Genomic DNA, 16,156 nt, shown 5'->3' with positions numbered 1-16,156 from the left:
GACAAGGTAGCAGGGATGATACACTGGAACATCTGCAAAAAATACAAGCTACCTGTAGCCAAAGATTGGTGGGACCATCAAATTGAAAAAGTTGAAGAAAATGAAGATGTAAAAATATTATGGGACTTCCGACTACAAACAGACAAACATCTGCCACACAATACCTCAGATATAACTGTAGTCGAGAAGAAAGAAAAACAAGTCAAAATAATCGACATAGCAATACCAGGGGATAGCAGAATAGAAGAAAAAGAAATAGAAAAAATCACAAAATACAAAGATCTACAAATTGAAATGGAAAGGCTGTGGCAGAAAAAGACCCAAATAATCCAAGTGGTAATTGGCGCCCTGGGTGCAGTTCCAAAAGACCTTGAAGAGCACCTCAGCACCATAGGGGCCACAGAAATCACCATCAGCCAATTACAAAAAGCATCTTTACTGGGAACAGCCTATATTCTGCGACGACATCTATAACAATTGACAATAAAATTCTGGCATCCCAGGTCCTTGGGAAGGACTCGATGTCTGGATAAAACAAACCAGTTAATAACACCTGTCTGACTGTGTAAACAAGAAATAATAAAATAAATAACTAATGGTCAGTCACCACTGAGGGACAAAAACCACTGAGACTTCTTGGATTGTTGCTTGCTTTCTATAAAGGGACAAGAGAATCATTCCAGTAGTGGCTGATTGAATCTATTTAATTTTTAAACCAAGTTTATGAAGAGGTTTATGACTTTGCACCTGCTCAGGGACTGTGGACATGCTTAGATTCAGACAAAGTGGAGCGAGATCTTACACTCAGCACATGGGCCAGGGCGAAAAGTATGCATAATCCAATAACCGGCCTCACTGAATGAAGGGAGAGACCGAAGAGGGGTTGATGGTGTTAATACCTGTTAATTATTCTTCCCTTTGGTTTGCAAAATAGCTTTCAGCTGCTCAAGTGCCATTATAATTGCAAATTTACATTTTCTGTCTCTAGCCTATAAAATCGAAGAAAAGTTTGTCAAGACAATGAGGGTCTTTATTTCTCTAATATTGAAAAAATGTTATTTTGTTCATAAATTTGCTTATAAACTTAAATAGGTTCTATCAGCCACTTGTGAAGTCTTAATTCATCCCGCCGCACCAAGTATGCTCTTTAAGGTATTCCAGTTTCCTCAGATAACTCTAACCCTTTACAACCATTGGGGGATCCCTAGCAGCTTAAACTGGGTTGAAAAGAGTGGAGGGGGTGGGTGGGCAGGAGGCCACCTTAGGTGCCATGGCGGGGATGGGCTAGCGGCAGCTCCCCTATGCCCTCCTGGTGCTCTCTCCTATCAGTGGGGACTCGGTTCAGGTCCCTGCATGTGCGGAGGACATTTGTGTGACCTCCATGCATGTGCAGAGGTCACACAAATGGCCTCCACGCATGATAGTGATAGTGACTTCAGGCTGGAACCAAAGTGCTCCAGTGGTTGTATGGAAGCATTCCATTTCCCCTTCTTGGTAGGCAACACCTCTAAGGAGTAGAAACCTAGAGCAGCAACCATTGTGTATCATTGTAAGAGTTTCACCATTCTTACAAAGTGCCTTTATTTCACACTGCAATCTTCTGTCTGTATCATTTATTAAATTAGTAGCAGCAGATATTATAGTCATTGCAGACATGAAATACATGTTGTGAATGCCTCCTTGTTCTTGGATCTAGGCTAAATTTGTGGCCCCAACACCCACAGAGCCTATGGGTAAACACCATTTTACAGATCCTGCAAGCTCTTCCTTCTTGCTCCTATTTCTGTTCCTGTCCAAGTGCTGTAGTTGGATTGCCTCATGACACCCTGCATCTAGGTTTCCCCCCCTAAGTAGTAAGGGGAAATATATATATATTCACTATATATGTGAAGCTCATCACTATATATGAGAAACTCAGCATTTTGGAGGCAGGGAGTGTTCTAGTGTGCATTGCTTGCATCAGAGCCAGCATGGTGTAGTGTTTAGAGTACTGGACTAGGACCGGGGAGACCCGAGTTCAAATCCCCATTCAGCCATTATACTTGCTGGGTGACTCTGGGCCAGTCACTTCTCTCTCAGCCTAACCTACTTCACAGGGTTGTTGTGAGGAGAAACTTAAGTATGTGGTACTCTGCTCTGGGCTCTTTGGAGGAAGAGCGGGATATAAAATGTAAAATAATAATAATAATATAGATACCTACATTGCACTGAGGTGTAAGATGGACTGAGCAGATCAGTATTCTGACTACTGCTGCCCTCTCCCCAGACTTCCGACTATAAACAGACAAACATCTGCCACACAATACACCAGATATAACTGTAGCCAAGAAGAAAGAAAAACTAGTTAAAATAATCGACATAGCAATACCAGGGGATAGCAGAATAGAAGAAAAAGAAATAGAAAAAAATCACAAAATACAAAGATCTACAAATTGAAATTGAAAGGCTGTGGCAGAAGAAGATCAAAATAATCCCAGTGGTAATTGGCGCCCTAGGTGCAATTCCAGAAGACCTTGAAAAGCACCTCAACACCATAGGGGCCACAGAAATCACCATCAGCCAATTACAAAAAGCAACTTTACTGGGAACTGCCTATATTCTGCGATGATATCTATAATAATAACAGCAACAACATTGATAATAAAATTCAGCCATCCCAGGTCCTTGGGAAGGACTCGATGTCTGGATAAAACAAACCAGTCAATAACACCTGTCTGACTGTGAAAACAACAACAACAATAATATAGATACTTATGTTGCACTGAGGTGTAAGATGGACTGTGAGCAGATCAGTATTCTGACTACTGCTGTCCTCTCCCCAGACAATATAGGGTGGAAACAACTGACTGGAGTTTCCACTTTTGCTAACAATTGCCTGCATCACCTTGGGGAAGACCACGGTTCTTTGGTGCCATTGCTAAGTTTCTGTACTTACTCCCAGCACAAGTTCTTAATTAGTTCACAAATTCAAAGAATACGCTAGTATCTAGTATCTAAGTAGTATGGAAATGGTATGAGCTATATTTTTTCCAAGGCTTTTCTCACAGCTTTTCTCCTGTGGGAAATAATTAAGGCAAAAGCTTAATAATTGTTCAATGTTGTTCTCATAACAGCTCAAATGGTTGACCTGAAGTTCCAGGAAATGTGAACACTGTAATGATCTTTATAGTTGTTTATATTGAAAATGTAAAGCTTAATGCTAGCAATTCTGTGAGAAGGCTTTTTGCTAATGTAAGTTAGAGGGGGACCATTATCTGTTAGACAATCTGTTAATAGGCCAGTTATGGCAACTCAAAAAGCACCCATCAACCAAAAATGAGCATTATCTTCTAGATGTGGACTACAGAGAAATCATATCCTCTCTATGTTTTAGTGGTTTGACACAGACAAGTAAGGGCAGCTTCACATATTAAAGAATAACCCTGTACATGAAACAAATTAAGGATGTAGCTTTTTCCTATCATGTTAACATGAGCTGCATAAAGCAAAAATCGGAAGCAAATTTGGGGTTTTCAGGTGAAACAGTCATAGGAATTCTCATGAAACTGAAAGGATTTCAATAAGATTAAATAAATTCCTCACATTTCTATGTGTCACATTGTGAGGCATGATCAGTAGGCTGGTTCTGTATACACTACAGCAACATGTCAGGGACAATGAAACACAATTCATATGAGACTAGCTTTGTGGAAATATCTGCACTACAACCTAGATCAGGATTTGCATTCATGCTAATGGAGAGCTGGTTCTGTACATGTCTGTTCCCTGAAGCGAATGGGGAAGCAGTCCTTTAGGATGCAAGTCTTGAGTCTCTACACATGTTTTGAAGGGATGTGCTGAAACATCTTATTCTGCTGTGCAAAGCAGTGATGCCATTAGGGGAAAGGGTGTTTATTTTTATAAACTCTTCATATGTTCCAAAGCCCCTAAGGCAGAAAGGGGTTGACCAAAAATAAAATAAAATCAGTTTCCTATCCTTGCAGTGAAGACCTCCTCGTATCAGCCGAGAACTACAGGAAAGCAGCAGGCTCTGCACGCATTCCAGAAAATACTCTGGATAGGATCCCAGTGGGAAGTGAATGTACATATATTGTACAGTGCCTAGGTTTTTCTTTCCTGAGGTGCTTCTTAATTAGTATTATTTATAAATCCTATCCTGAAGTACCCATGCACAAATTCCATTGATTTCAATAGGATTTACAGGCAAGAAGTCCTCAGCAGTCATTTGAAAGATTTGTGGCTTTGGTAAGTAAGTTATAAACAGAAAAAACCATACCTGCTGTGTGAAAATTTACTTTAGAACTAATCTGCTATTTATTGTTACAGTAGCAGTCCTAAACTAAGCTCCTATTCTTGGGCAAATACATCTTTTTCAGGGAATTCAGCTGTTTCTTTATTATCAACTCTGAAGGTTTGTTTTCATGGGCTCCTGTACAGTCAGATAACCCCCAAATGGTTTTAAATTAACACCCTGCTGTGTCTGCATAGAAGCATGTATATAGTCCTGAAAGAAAACCAGTCATATCACACAATAGACGAGAAGGGGTGGTGGTGGAATCAGTTATTCATTTCCCCCCACTCAGTAGCTGCTGACTTTGGCAGAAATGCACTTTCAGGGTATTTGCAGTCCTCATTGTTTGTTTTCCATTTACACTAGTAAATGTTACTGTCATGATAAATTTTCTGCAAAGTAAGTTTCACAAAAAGTCTCTGGAATAATTGTGTGGATTTCTCTGCTCCCTGCATAATATCTTGTGCCCACTGTAGGAAAAGGAAAAGGAACAATAGAAAGCAAACATGTAGGGATGGGATGGAATTGGGCCACAGTTTTATGAATACCCCAAATTTCTTGAGATTAGGAAGCAGGGAGTCGAGATGGTGGTAGCTACCCAGCAGACAACACTGAGCTAGATGTACCAATGGTCTGACTCAGTGGCTGCCTGCACACATAATGCCAAACTGCAGGTTGACAAAGCATAGTTTAAATCCTGAAACCAGGAATTGTCCCAGAGACAATCTTCCAACCCAGGCTGGACAACTTCCAGTTTAAGGGCAGAGGAGCCCTTCCCTTTCTGCTGAGGTCACATTCCAGCACACTCTGCAGTGCTCATGTCGCCACACAGCTGGCAAGGCATTGGCACATCAGCAGGGCGGCTACCATTGGCCACCATCTTCAAGGAAGCATGCCCAGCACAATCATTTCTCTTCAACATGGACTGGCCACCCTTGCCAGGGAAAAAGCATTTAAACCCTTTTCCTCACAATACTTGTACCACCACAATACTTGTACCGCTGTGTTCAAAAGAGCTCCAAAGGCAAAACAGTCTCGCACAAGCACAATCATTGGGCCAACGGGTTCAAAGAACCTGGGCCGCAGATCAATCAGGGGCCGTGTCTCGCAGCCCTGACACGCCCCCTGCGTTTGACATCAGATGCGGGGAGGCTAGTTTAGCTCCCGAGCGGGGACCGTGTGGCCCCTTCGGGAGCTAAACAAAGGCTGGTGCTGCGTTCGCAGTGCCAGTGCAGCCCCTTCAGGCGTTAAAAGGCTGGTTAAAAGGCTTTTGCAGCACAGCCCAGGAGTGGCTCTTCCCTGCAAAAGGCAGGGAAGAGCCGCTCCTGGGTTGCACTGAGAAAGCAGCACCAGCCTTTATTTAACTGCCGAAGGGGCCACGCAGCCCCTTCGGCAGTTAAAGAGCAACTCTCCCGGCCCCGTCCTGGGCCGAATGGAACCTCAAGGCTCCGTTTAGCCAGACCACACCCCCGTGTCTGACGTCAGACGTGGGGGCATGGCTAGCCCCAGCGTCTGACGTCAGACGCGGGGGCGGAGTCAGCGGGGATGCTGCGGCAGCTGCACACAGCTGCCGGCGGTCACGCTCCACCGTTGATCGAACTAACAAACAAATGATAAATTAGGGTACCAGGAGAGCTGACCATGGATAGGATACACCCATGTTAGAGTGCTCAGAAGGGCACAACAGGTATAAACACATTCTTACAAGCAAAGCTGAGTTTTATTAAAGAATAGAGATTTACAAATGCAAGGCAGTGGTTAGCACCGTAGCAGATTTGCTGGCAGTGAATAGCAAGGAATAGGAGGGTGGGCGGGAGAGAGAGAGAGAAATTGGAAATAGAAAAAGAGGTCTATAACTATCTCCCAAGCAAGAGTGACTTTGATTGCGCAGAATCTCCGAGCAGCTCAGTTCTCGGCTTGCAAGGAATTAAGTGTCCCCAAAATAGTGACTTCAGCTCAGAGGTTCGCTTGGGGATCTCTAGGACTCATCCACAAAAGGCGTTTTCTCTCTGGGCTTTCAGTGGGGTGGGTGGTCAGGCAATTTCATTTCTTGGGAACAGCATGGCACATCTGAATGGGAGTAAGTGGGCAAGGCTAACTGAATGCTGAAGGCTGAATGAACTCTAAACTGCAGTCTACCACAAAGGCTGGACAGAGGGGTTTTAATATTGTTTGGTGGCTCAGCTGAGCACTTTCCAGCTTCTAAAATTCTGATCTCAGTGTTGATGAAATCCAGTAGCCAGGTTTATTGATTTTTTTGTGTTTGTGTGGAGGACTCCGAAAATGGATATCCCCATGAGTGTTCTCTTAGGCATTCCTCTTAAAAACAAAAGACTGAATTGGTGTCCTCCCAAAGGAAACAATCTGGAGGGGGAATGAAGACACTGATTTTCAGCATGCCTCACTTGATTGAATCTATAGGAGGCGGGATGCCCTTGGTTCATCGGCTTATTTATTTATTTATTTATTTGAAATATTTATACCCCGCCCCTTCAGTACACTACTGCTCGGGGTGGCTCACAAAAATACAATAGATACAGTGTAAAATAAAAGTAATTAAATTAACCAAATTAAGTAAACAAGTTAAAAGTAAGTCAGGCTACAACCACAATCAGAATTAAGTTTCAAATTATAAGTTATTTTAAAAGCTAAAAATTGAGAATTATAAAAACTGAAGAACCTACCAGATATAACCAAAGATGGAGCATTAAAAAACCTCTTTAAAAAGATGTATTTTTAATTTGTGGTTTTTTTAAACACTGAGGGAGGTAGCATGGCAAAGCTCTTCAGGGAGTGCATTCCAAAGCCAAGGGGCCACAACGAAAAAGGTCTGTCTCTAGTCCCCACCAACCAGATCTCTGTTAGTGGCAGGGCCATGAGCAAGGCCTGAGATCGTGAGCAGAGGGCCCTGGCAGGTTCATATGGGTCAATGCAGTCCAACAGGTACCCCGGCACCAAGCTGTGTAGAGCTTTAAAGGTCAAGACCAGTACTTTGAGTCTAGCCCAGAAATGGACTGGTAACCAATGAAGCTTCCGCAGGATGGTTGTGACACTTGTGAAGCAACTTGTACCTACAAGCATCCTTGCAGCAGCATTCTGGACCAGCTGAAGCTTCCAAATCATCTTCAAGGGCAGCCCCATGTAGGGTGCATTGCAGTAGTCCAACCTGGATGTTACCAAAGCACGAGTGACTGAGGTCCAACTTCTCCAAGTAGGGTTGCAGCTGGCGTACCAGCTGTAGCTGGTAAAATGCACTTTTGCACACCATCGCTACTTTTGTCTCCAAGGACAGCATCATGTCCAGAAGCACCCCCAAGCTGCGGACTTTGTATTTCAGAGGCAGTGTGACCCCATCCAAGACCAGATTTATCTCATTACTCAAATGATCAGTTCTACCAACCCAGAGCACTTCCATCTTATCCGGACTAAGTGTCAGCTTGTTCTACCAACCTGAGTGTCCACTCATTCGGAGGGGGAAACTACATTCCAATCTCAGTGCACCAAAGCGTTATCTTTTCTAATATTCTCTGTGCACACTCAGAAGTTGTGGCTATCAGAGTGCTATCTCTTAGTTCCTTTTTGATTGCACTAATGACCTGGGGGCACTCAAGAAAAACCTGGTCAGAATGACTCTTTCCCTTTCCTTGACTCAGAGGAATGGATTTCCTCTGATTCTTGTCTGGGGGTATATTGGGGTGGAATGGAATAGGCAGGCATGGCAACCAATTACCGAAAACCATACTATACCTGAGGCTGCCATTAAAGACCATTTGGAAACTTCCAGTGTAAAGGACTGCCACACTGATTCTCATGGACACATGGCTTTAAAACCATAACCCTCTTCTAATATAAGTTGTCCTCCTGAAGTGCGTGCACACTGGTTTAAGTATTTGCACAACAGCGCTCTTGTGCAAGACTGCCAATGTTTCCTTAAATGTCCACAGCAGTGCAGGCATGGCAGAAACATCGGCAGAAACATCAGCATAAGCATGCATACCTTATCAGCCATCGTCACTGCTACCCATAAACTAAAATTGTGCTTGTTGCAGCAATGGCAGTATGGGGAATGAGACCAGAGACGTGAGAGTAAAGAAGGAAAATGGTTCTGAGAAATAGCAGCAGATCGGGGAAGAAAAATGGGCTAGCTCTGAAGCAACATGAATGTTAATTGAGGTGATTTTTAAGATATAATTTGAGTGACTAGATTACTTTTGAAGTGCATATTTTAATTGGAAAATATTGGCTCAGCCCTACTATCAGGTTTTTTTAAACCAACTTAATAAGTTTGTGCATTATGGCGCTGTACAATTAAAAATGAAGCACCCTACTGCCATCGCTTCTCTGTCTGACAGTCATTTTAATTAATTTATTGTTTTGTACATGAGTCTTACTTGGTAGAAAAGAGACTGGTAAGGACTGGGGTCCCTCAGGTTCAAATCCATTCTCAGTGATAAGTACATAAGAAAGCTCTGCTGGATCAAGCCAAAGGCCCATCTATTCTGGCAACTGACAGAACAGATGCAATGGACAACCAGATACATCAGGAAAGCCTAGAAGCGGGGGAAATAGTGCAGTCTTGAGGCGTGTTTTTTTCCTCCAGCTTTTAAGATTCCTCCAGCTTTTAACAGCCATCTGTAATTAAAAACCTCTCTCTCTCTCTCTCTCTCTCTCACACACACACACACACACTCTCTCTCTCTCTCTCTCTCTCTCACACACACACACACTCGTACTCTCTTATTTGTGTGGGCTATATATAAACACCACCGGCACCAGTCAAAAAATCAACAACAAACAGCAAGTGCCGCCTTTGTAAAGAAGCAGATGAAACAGTGAGCCACCTAATCAGCTGTTGTAAGAAGATCGCACAGACTGACTACAAACAAAGGCATGACAAGGTAGCAGGGATGATACACTGGAACATCTGCAAAAAATACAAGCTACCTGTAGCCAAAAATTGGTGGGACCGTAAAATTGAAAAAGTTGTAGAAAATGAAGATGCAAAAATATTATGGGACTTCCGACTACAAACAGACAAACATCTGCCACACAATACACCAGATATAACTGTAGTTGAGAATAAAGAAAAACAAGTTAAAATATTCAATAGCAGAATAGAAGAAAAAGAAATAGAAAAAATTACCAAATACAAAGATCTACAAATTGAAATTGAAAGGCTGTAACAGAAAAAAGACCAAAGTAATCCCAGTGGTCATTGGCACCCTAGGTGCAATTCCAAAAGACCTTGAAGAGCACCATGGGGCCACAGAAATCACCATCAGCCAGTTATAAAGAGCAGCTTTACTGGGAACAGCCTATATTCTGCGACAATATCTGTAATAACAGCAACAACATTGATAATAAAATTCAGCCATCCCAGGTCCTTGGGAAGGACTCGCTGTCTGGATAAAACAAACCAGTCAATAACATCTGTCTGACTGTGTAAACAAGAAATAATAATATTGAAAACATTGTAGAAAATGAAGATGCAAAAATATCATGGGACTTCCGACTACAAACAGACAAACATCTGCCACACAATACACCAGATATAACTATATTCAAGAAGAAAGAAAAACAAAATAATCTACATAGCAATACCAGGGGATAGCAGAATAGAAGAAAAAGAAATAGAAAAAAATCACAAAATACAAAGATCTACAAATTGAAATTGAAGGGCTGTGGCAGAAGAAGACCAAAATAATCCCAGTAGTAATTGGCGCCCTAGGTGCAATTCCAAAACACCTTGAAGAGCACCTCAACACCACAGGGGCCACAGAAATCACCATCAGCCAATTACAAACTTTACTGGGAACAGCCTATATTCTGTGACGATATCTATAATTATAACAGCAACAATACTGATTGATAATAAAATTCAGCCATCCCAGGTCCTTGGGAAGGACTTGATGTCTGGATAAATCAAACCAGTCAATAACACCGGTCTGTGTAAACAATAATAATAATAACAACAAACAATTTCTGACTTAGTAATTCACAAATAAAAACAGAATGCCATAATTCCTTCTGTTTCAGAAAGCCCTGTGAAAAATCATATTTGATGAAAATATCAGCAGATTGCAAACGTGCATCTGGAAAGTGGTGCATGTTAGTGATTCAGTGCATGCCTCCCAAAAGCAAATGCTTATGAAATTTCTCTTTGTTAATGCAAAAAGAAATCCATTTTTGCTCCTACTCTTTGTAAGCTATCAATTTCCATGTGATTTTAATCTGAAATGATGAAAGGGCAGGCTGGTTTGAAAACACGGGCTTCCTTTAGAGCTTGTTTAGATCTAGAGTCTGGCGAGATTATAATCCACAGCTCTCTGCTCATTTATTTTTCCTGCAGACTATTTTAATATGTAACAGTCTCTTTGCCATTGTTTGTAAGCATGTCTCCAAGTTAGTAATGACACTGTATATACCAGAGGGGGAAAGACTGAGCAGGAGTTACAAGTGATGGCATTTTATTTTAAAGATGGAGAGTAGATTTATAGAAATAATAGGTTCCCACTCTCTCTTTTTTACAGCAATTTCTTGCAAGATCCTGCCAGTTCCATTTTGATACATCCTTATGAGCCATTTTGCTTATAAAGAGGTTAGCATTTTCTGACTTTCTGTTTACTGTCTTGTCTGTAATTAGAAGCTCTTTTAAGGGCATCAAGCAAAGAAACCATTAGGTCACATTTTAAAACATTAGTACCTCCTTTCCCTAACTACTGTGTTTCTGGATAGTTTGCATTTTTGAAGCTGACTGAATATACATATATATATGAGGAAAATTGCTTCAGTCAGCAGCCCTCATGTGCTTTCCATATGTTCAATAGAAAGAATTTTGCCAGTGTTTACAAATGAGCACATTTAAATGCCAATCAATTACTAAGAGTCATTCTAGGAAAAAGACTGTTATTTATTTATTTATTGTTAAAAATGTATATAGGGGACAGTGTTTCTGATAATTAAAAGTGGTTATAATAACAATGTTACAATTAAAAAACCAACAATATAACACTAATATAACATACACAACATAAAATGTAGGGTTGTGCAAAGCATTGCCACTCACAGAGCCCCCCATAGGGGCCACTAGGGCCAGGCTCAGCTCTCAGTTACAAATGTCAGGTTCCTTGATGGAAGTAAGGCAGGTTACGCCAAGACTGTTGGCATTTGGGTGCCATGGCCAAGCTTGGCATATGGGAACCTAGACAGCAAGTCAAAGCTCAAGTAGAGTGAGGATGCGCCTTTGGGGCTGCGGGTGCTCACACAAACCTCAGGTGCCACAATAGTGTCTGAACACAGTCTATTTACCATTTCTAAACAATACAAAACCCCAAATTTGGCTTCCTTCTTTTTGTTGCAACTTTGTGATAAATCTGCCTTGGCTGAAGCTCACGTTGGGATAGGGTTCTCCCAGCCCCACCCAACTTGCTCAGATTGCTTAAACATTTTATTTATTTTACACTAAGTTAGCCTAAGTTAAGCCATATCAAAACCCAGATGTGCCCCTAGGTAATTTTATAGCCTGGACGTAAAGACCTTTTGCCCACCCCCACCCCCCAAGATAAGCTGCAATGCACTCTTTCTTACACCAGAACATGCTCAGGGGAAGCTGGAAACCTTATTTTAAAGGAGAAATTATGAATACTTCCCACTGACCTGGAGATATCACATCTGGTATGGGCATATCTCCCTCCCTCCCTCTCTCGTGGGCCCAGGCTGGCTAAAGATTGAGCCGGGCTGACAAAATGTCCGGCTTGGGGCTGGGGTGATCACACCATTGGCCCGTGCTGGATGGGCAAGCACATGACTCTGAGGGTTGCTGCGGCCCACTCATGGCCTGCCCATCCACCAATCTCCTGTTGTGCACAGCAGTCAGGGGTGGGCTGACGGTGAAGCAAGCCTGCTTGTGGCCAGCCCATGGCTGCCTGCTTCCACGGTGTCAGTGGCTAAGGCTCTGGGCCCAGCCCAGGCCTCAAGCAGGCAAGCTGCTTCCCCACACCTGCGCAATGCAACTCGCGAATGTCATGAGCATGTGTCATCATGTTCTCACAAGTCATACTGTGCAGGCACAGGGAAGCAGCTCACCTGCTCCAGGCCCTGGCCAGGCCCAGCTCAGACCCAGTACTTTAGTCTCTGAAGAAGCAGGTGACCACAGGCTGGCTGCAGGCAGTCCTGCTCTGCCCTCAGTCCCCTTCATGTATGACAGGAGATCAGTGGACAAGCAGGCCACGGGCTGGCTACAGCCACCCTCATAGTTCTGCACTCGGCCTCCCAGCACAGGCCGGCAACACAGCCACCCCAGCCCCCAGGGGGAAATTTGTGGGGAGGCCCCAGCATGGAGGACCTGATTTCCACCTGGAAGTCTGGTCCAAAGGGCATCACTGTCAAAACCATTAGAGATACTCTGAATCCCACCCCCTGTTTGCTTTGAATTGACTATAGTCAGTGTAGACAACACTGAGCTAGCTGGACGAATGCTCTGATTTGGTATAGTAAGGCTTCCTATGTTTCATTTTGGAACAAATGCATCATGAGGCAAATGGAAACCCATTTGGTGCAGTTTCCATTTATTCAAAAAAGAAAATGGACACCCATATACTGTCCTGCAAGTCTTAGGAAATCTATTTAGGTTGTGATTCAACAAACCATATGCTTTGGTGAATGATAGCCTTACAGGACTGTTGATTGCAGGGTATTTTTCAGAGAAGGGGCATCAGCTGTGGCACTCACTCCCACCTTTCTGTTAACCTTCAGGGCATGTTTCAAATCTGATTTATTTCCCAGGCTTTTTCTGTGGAAGAAATATATTAAAAAGTGGAGTGTTCCATTTTTCATGGATTTTGGTGGTGACATGGATGGTTTGACTTCCTTGTGGCTCCTATATGGCCATGGCAATGTACATCAAACATTGGATAAATATATAAAATTATGTATGAATTACAATGAGGAGTGTTGAGAATCATTACCCTAAACAAAACGCTTCATATTTAGGAATCTCAGAGTGAAGAAGAGCTACCCTTGTATTGACTTTAAAGACAAGTAGCTTGATTAGGACCTGACTAGAAAGTCAGCCCTCTTCAGTCATACAGTACTGAGGGTCCTTTCTCCTATAGAGAAAGTGAGATAGCATCCAGGAATGCATGCAGTGCCCTTAGCTACAGCCAATGTATTTCCAGATGTGTTATGCTTTTCTACATGTTATGAATGAATCCAGTATCTTGGGTATGTTTGGACTAGAATGACAATCAACCTTTTGGCTATGACAAACAAATTTAAGGGTTTGTCTTTAGCAAAACATCAAAGGGATGTTGAGGGAAGCTTAGAGAATATTTTCAGGAGTAGTGCCACACTCTTCTTAATCCAGTCACATTTGGGCAAGCAGAGGTGGCCAAAAGCAGACTGTGCAAAAGAGCAATGGTTCTGCAAAGAAGTCCGCTCTCCACCTATTCATGCTTCTAGGATTTGACTCTGGAATCAGAACACCACCAAATACTCTTTCCAGATCCTTAGTTACAGGCTAGTCCAGTGGTTCCCAACCTGGGTTCCTCCTGATCTTGCCGAACTCCCAGCATCCCCAGCCACAATAAATTGTGCAATAAATTGTAGCTGGGGATGTTGTAGTTTAGCAACATCTAGAGGAACCCAGGTTCGGAACCAGTGAGCTCGTCTAACTTGCCTGACAGGCCATTGCCAGCTTTCTCTCTCTTAATCTCCCCAGCACCTTCCCAGGGAAAGAGAAGTCTTCTCAAAACAAGGGGCCCTCTTTGTGCTCAGTTTATATCCCACAGTTTAAATCACTGAGAGTTTCACTTCACTACTGTCTAACTCTCCACTCCCAACACAGCATATCAGCCAAGCATTGTGGCCTGCAAGGTCTTTCAGTAACCCACTTATTATGACTGTCTCAGACAGGCAGCAAAACCAGGATGTCCCAGTAGACTTCCACACAAAGCTGGTGGTTCTGGCGTGAGTTTCATCAAAGTTCAAATACAGCCGATCTCCTCCTCAAGTTGCTTGGCTTTCAGGTGGAATGGGAATGGACTTGTTTCTATGGCCTGTGTCACAATATGTGGTTGCTGTCATTGACATTCATGATGCAACAGATCAGATTCCCCACTTACAACCATTTAGATTATTTATCACTGATTCTTGGCAGTACAGCATGAGAAATGTGAGCTACAGTCTTGAGGGATGATGTCAAACAGCTTGAGTAAATGGCTGCTGCATAGCATATAGAGCAAATCCTTCCTGCAGATGGCAAAGGAAAGAATAATAAGATGCTCTAGGGCATACATTTTAAAAAATTAAAACAAAATATAAAGAGTTAAACAAGAAGATACAGGAAGATACAACAGTACAATGCTGTATATGCCCCAGTAATACAATTGGTGCTTCTCTGGCTAATTCCGCAAAAGCATATCCTGGTGCATCCTGAGTCTCAGAGGGCCTGGAGAGAATTTTGCTAAGGTTGAAGCACTTGGTTCTATACTCAACACGCTTGCTGTTATCCTCACTTTTCTGCCCTACACAGTAAACAGCAGCTGTTCGAAGCTGCAAACTTTCTCTTTCACTCTCCCCTTTCTCTTCACAGTGCCTGCAAAACTGGAAGGAGCATTCTCCATCTGCTCTAATCCCTCTTCCTCTGCACCAGTGGGTTGGCTCTAGAACTCAGTGACAATTAACAGAAGCATTAGCTTCATGAAGTAAAATGCAAGGTTAGTCTTTCATGCTAATAAGAAGTTGTAATAGGCCATGCCTTGCTGCACAGCTGCCAAGGAAGGGGCCAGGACTTTAAAAGGATGAGGTCCCTGGGCAAGTGTCACACACAGCATGTGAGCATCCAGAGGCTGCAAAATTTTGAGGTCAGAGCCTCTCCCTCAAACTCATCATATACTGAATTCTGAAGAGAGACAAACGTAGAGCAACTTGTTAAGCAAGGTGATTGCGTGTGCACCTGTCTTTTTGAGACATGAATATAGGCTACTAGTCAAGCTGTGCTATAAGGACTGTCAGAAGTTAGGCCTCTTCATCTTCCAAGTTCCTACCTTTAGTACTGGATATCCTGTTTGGAGCCTGGGGCTATTTAGGCTACTCCCCATATGTGAGCAAAGGTCAAAATCTGGTTTGAAAAACACCTATGAACATATGAAATGTCCATACACTGAATAAGAAAACTGACCCATCTAGTCCAGTGTTGTCTACTCTGACTAGCACCAGGTCTTTATCATCTAGATGGGTATATTATTTATTTATTGACTGACTGATAAATTTATATACCACCTTTCATTAAAAAAATCCCTAGGTGGTTTACAAACATTTAAAACAATATAAGAGATGTGGGAGGCCGCAGCTGCTGGAAACTCCTTCCTGCCCCTCAGCCACAGGAGCACCCGAGGCCATCGAAGCTTTCAACAGTGGTAAGTCCACCTTTTAAAAGAACAAAATTTAATGTTGCTGACATCCACAAACCGGTTCAAATTTGAACCGAGCCGGGCCCCTCGTTCAGGAGCTGGGCCCCTCATGCCAAAACCGAACATACACAGTCCAGTTCAAGTCTGGTTTGTATTCGAAATTGGTTCTGTGCACATCCCTACTACCTATCCCTACATATTCCCCTTTACCAGTACAGGGGCAGAGGAGCTATACTGGTAAAGGGAAATCAGAGAGGGACAGGGGGGCTGTCCTAAGTATAGAGGAGGCAGGAGGGGAGTAAATCTGTGGTCACAAGTACAAGCTGCAGGGGCAGGGGCAGTGGCAGCTCTCCTCCCCATCCCCACCGGCCTTCCCCTGAGTAGCCCAGGCTGATGGTGGCCCGGTCCAGACCTCTGTGGATGCATGGGGGCCAATTTAGTGACTTTTGTGCAT

General features: G+C 43.0%; 1 long non-coding RNA gene across 1 annotated transcript in view; it reads left to right on the top strand.

Moving 5' to 3' along the window:
- Window positions 1–15,704, top strand: part of LOC128323618 (uncharacterized) — a 91,374-nt gene extending 75,670 nt beyond the window's left edge. The window contains exons 3-5 of the long non-coding RNA XR_008306391.1: window positions 10,822–10,889; window positions 14,883–15,006; window positions 15,594–15,704. This is a non-coding gene — a long non-coding RNA (uncharacterized LOC128323618). The remainder of the gene's footprint in view (window positions 1–10,821; window positions 10,890–14,882; window positions 15,007–15,593) is intronic.
- The last annotated feature ends 452 nt before the right edge of the window (window positions 15,705–16,156 follow it).

The sequence above is a fragment of the Hemicordylus capensis genome, chromosome 4, assembly GCF_027244095.1.
Source record: "Hemicordylus capensis ecotype Gifberg chromosome 4, rHemCap1.1.pri, whole genome shotgun sequence".
Classification (NCBI taxonomy): Eukaryota; Metazoa; Chordata; class Lepidosauria; order Squamata; family Cordylidae; genus Hemicordylus; species Hemicordylus capensis.
This window is presented reverse-complemented; position numbering and strand designations above follow the sequence as displayed.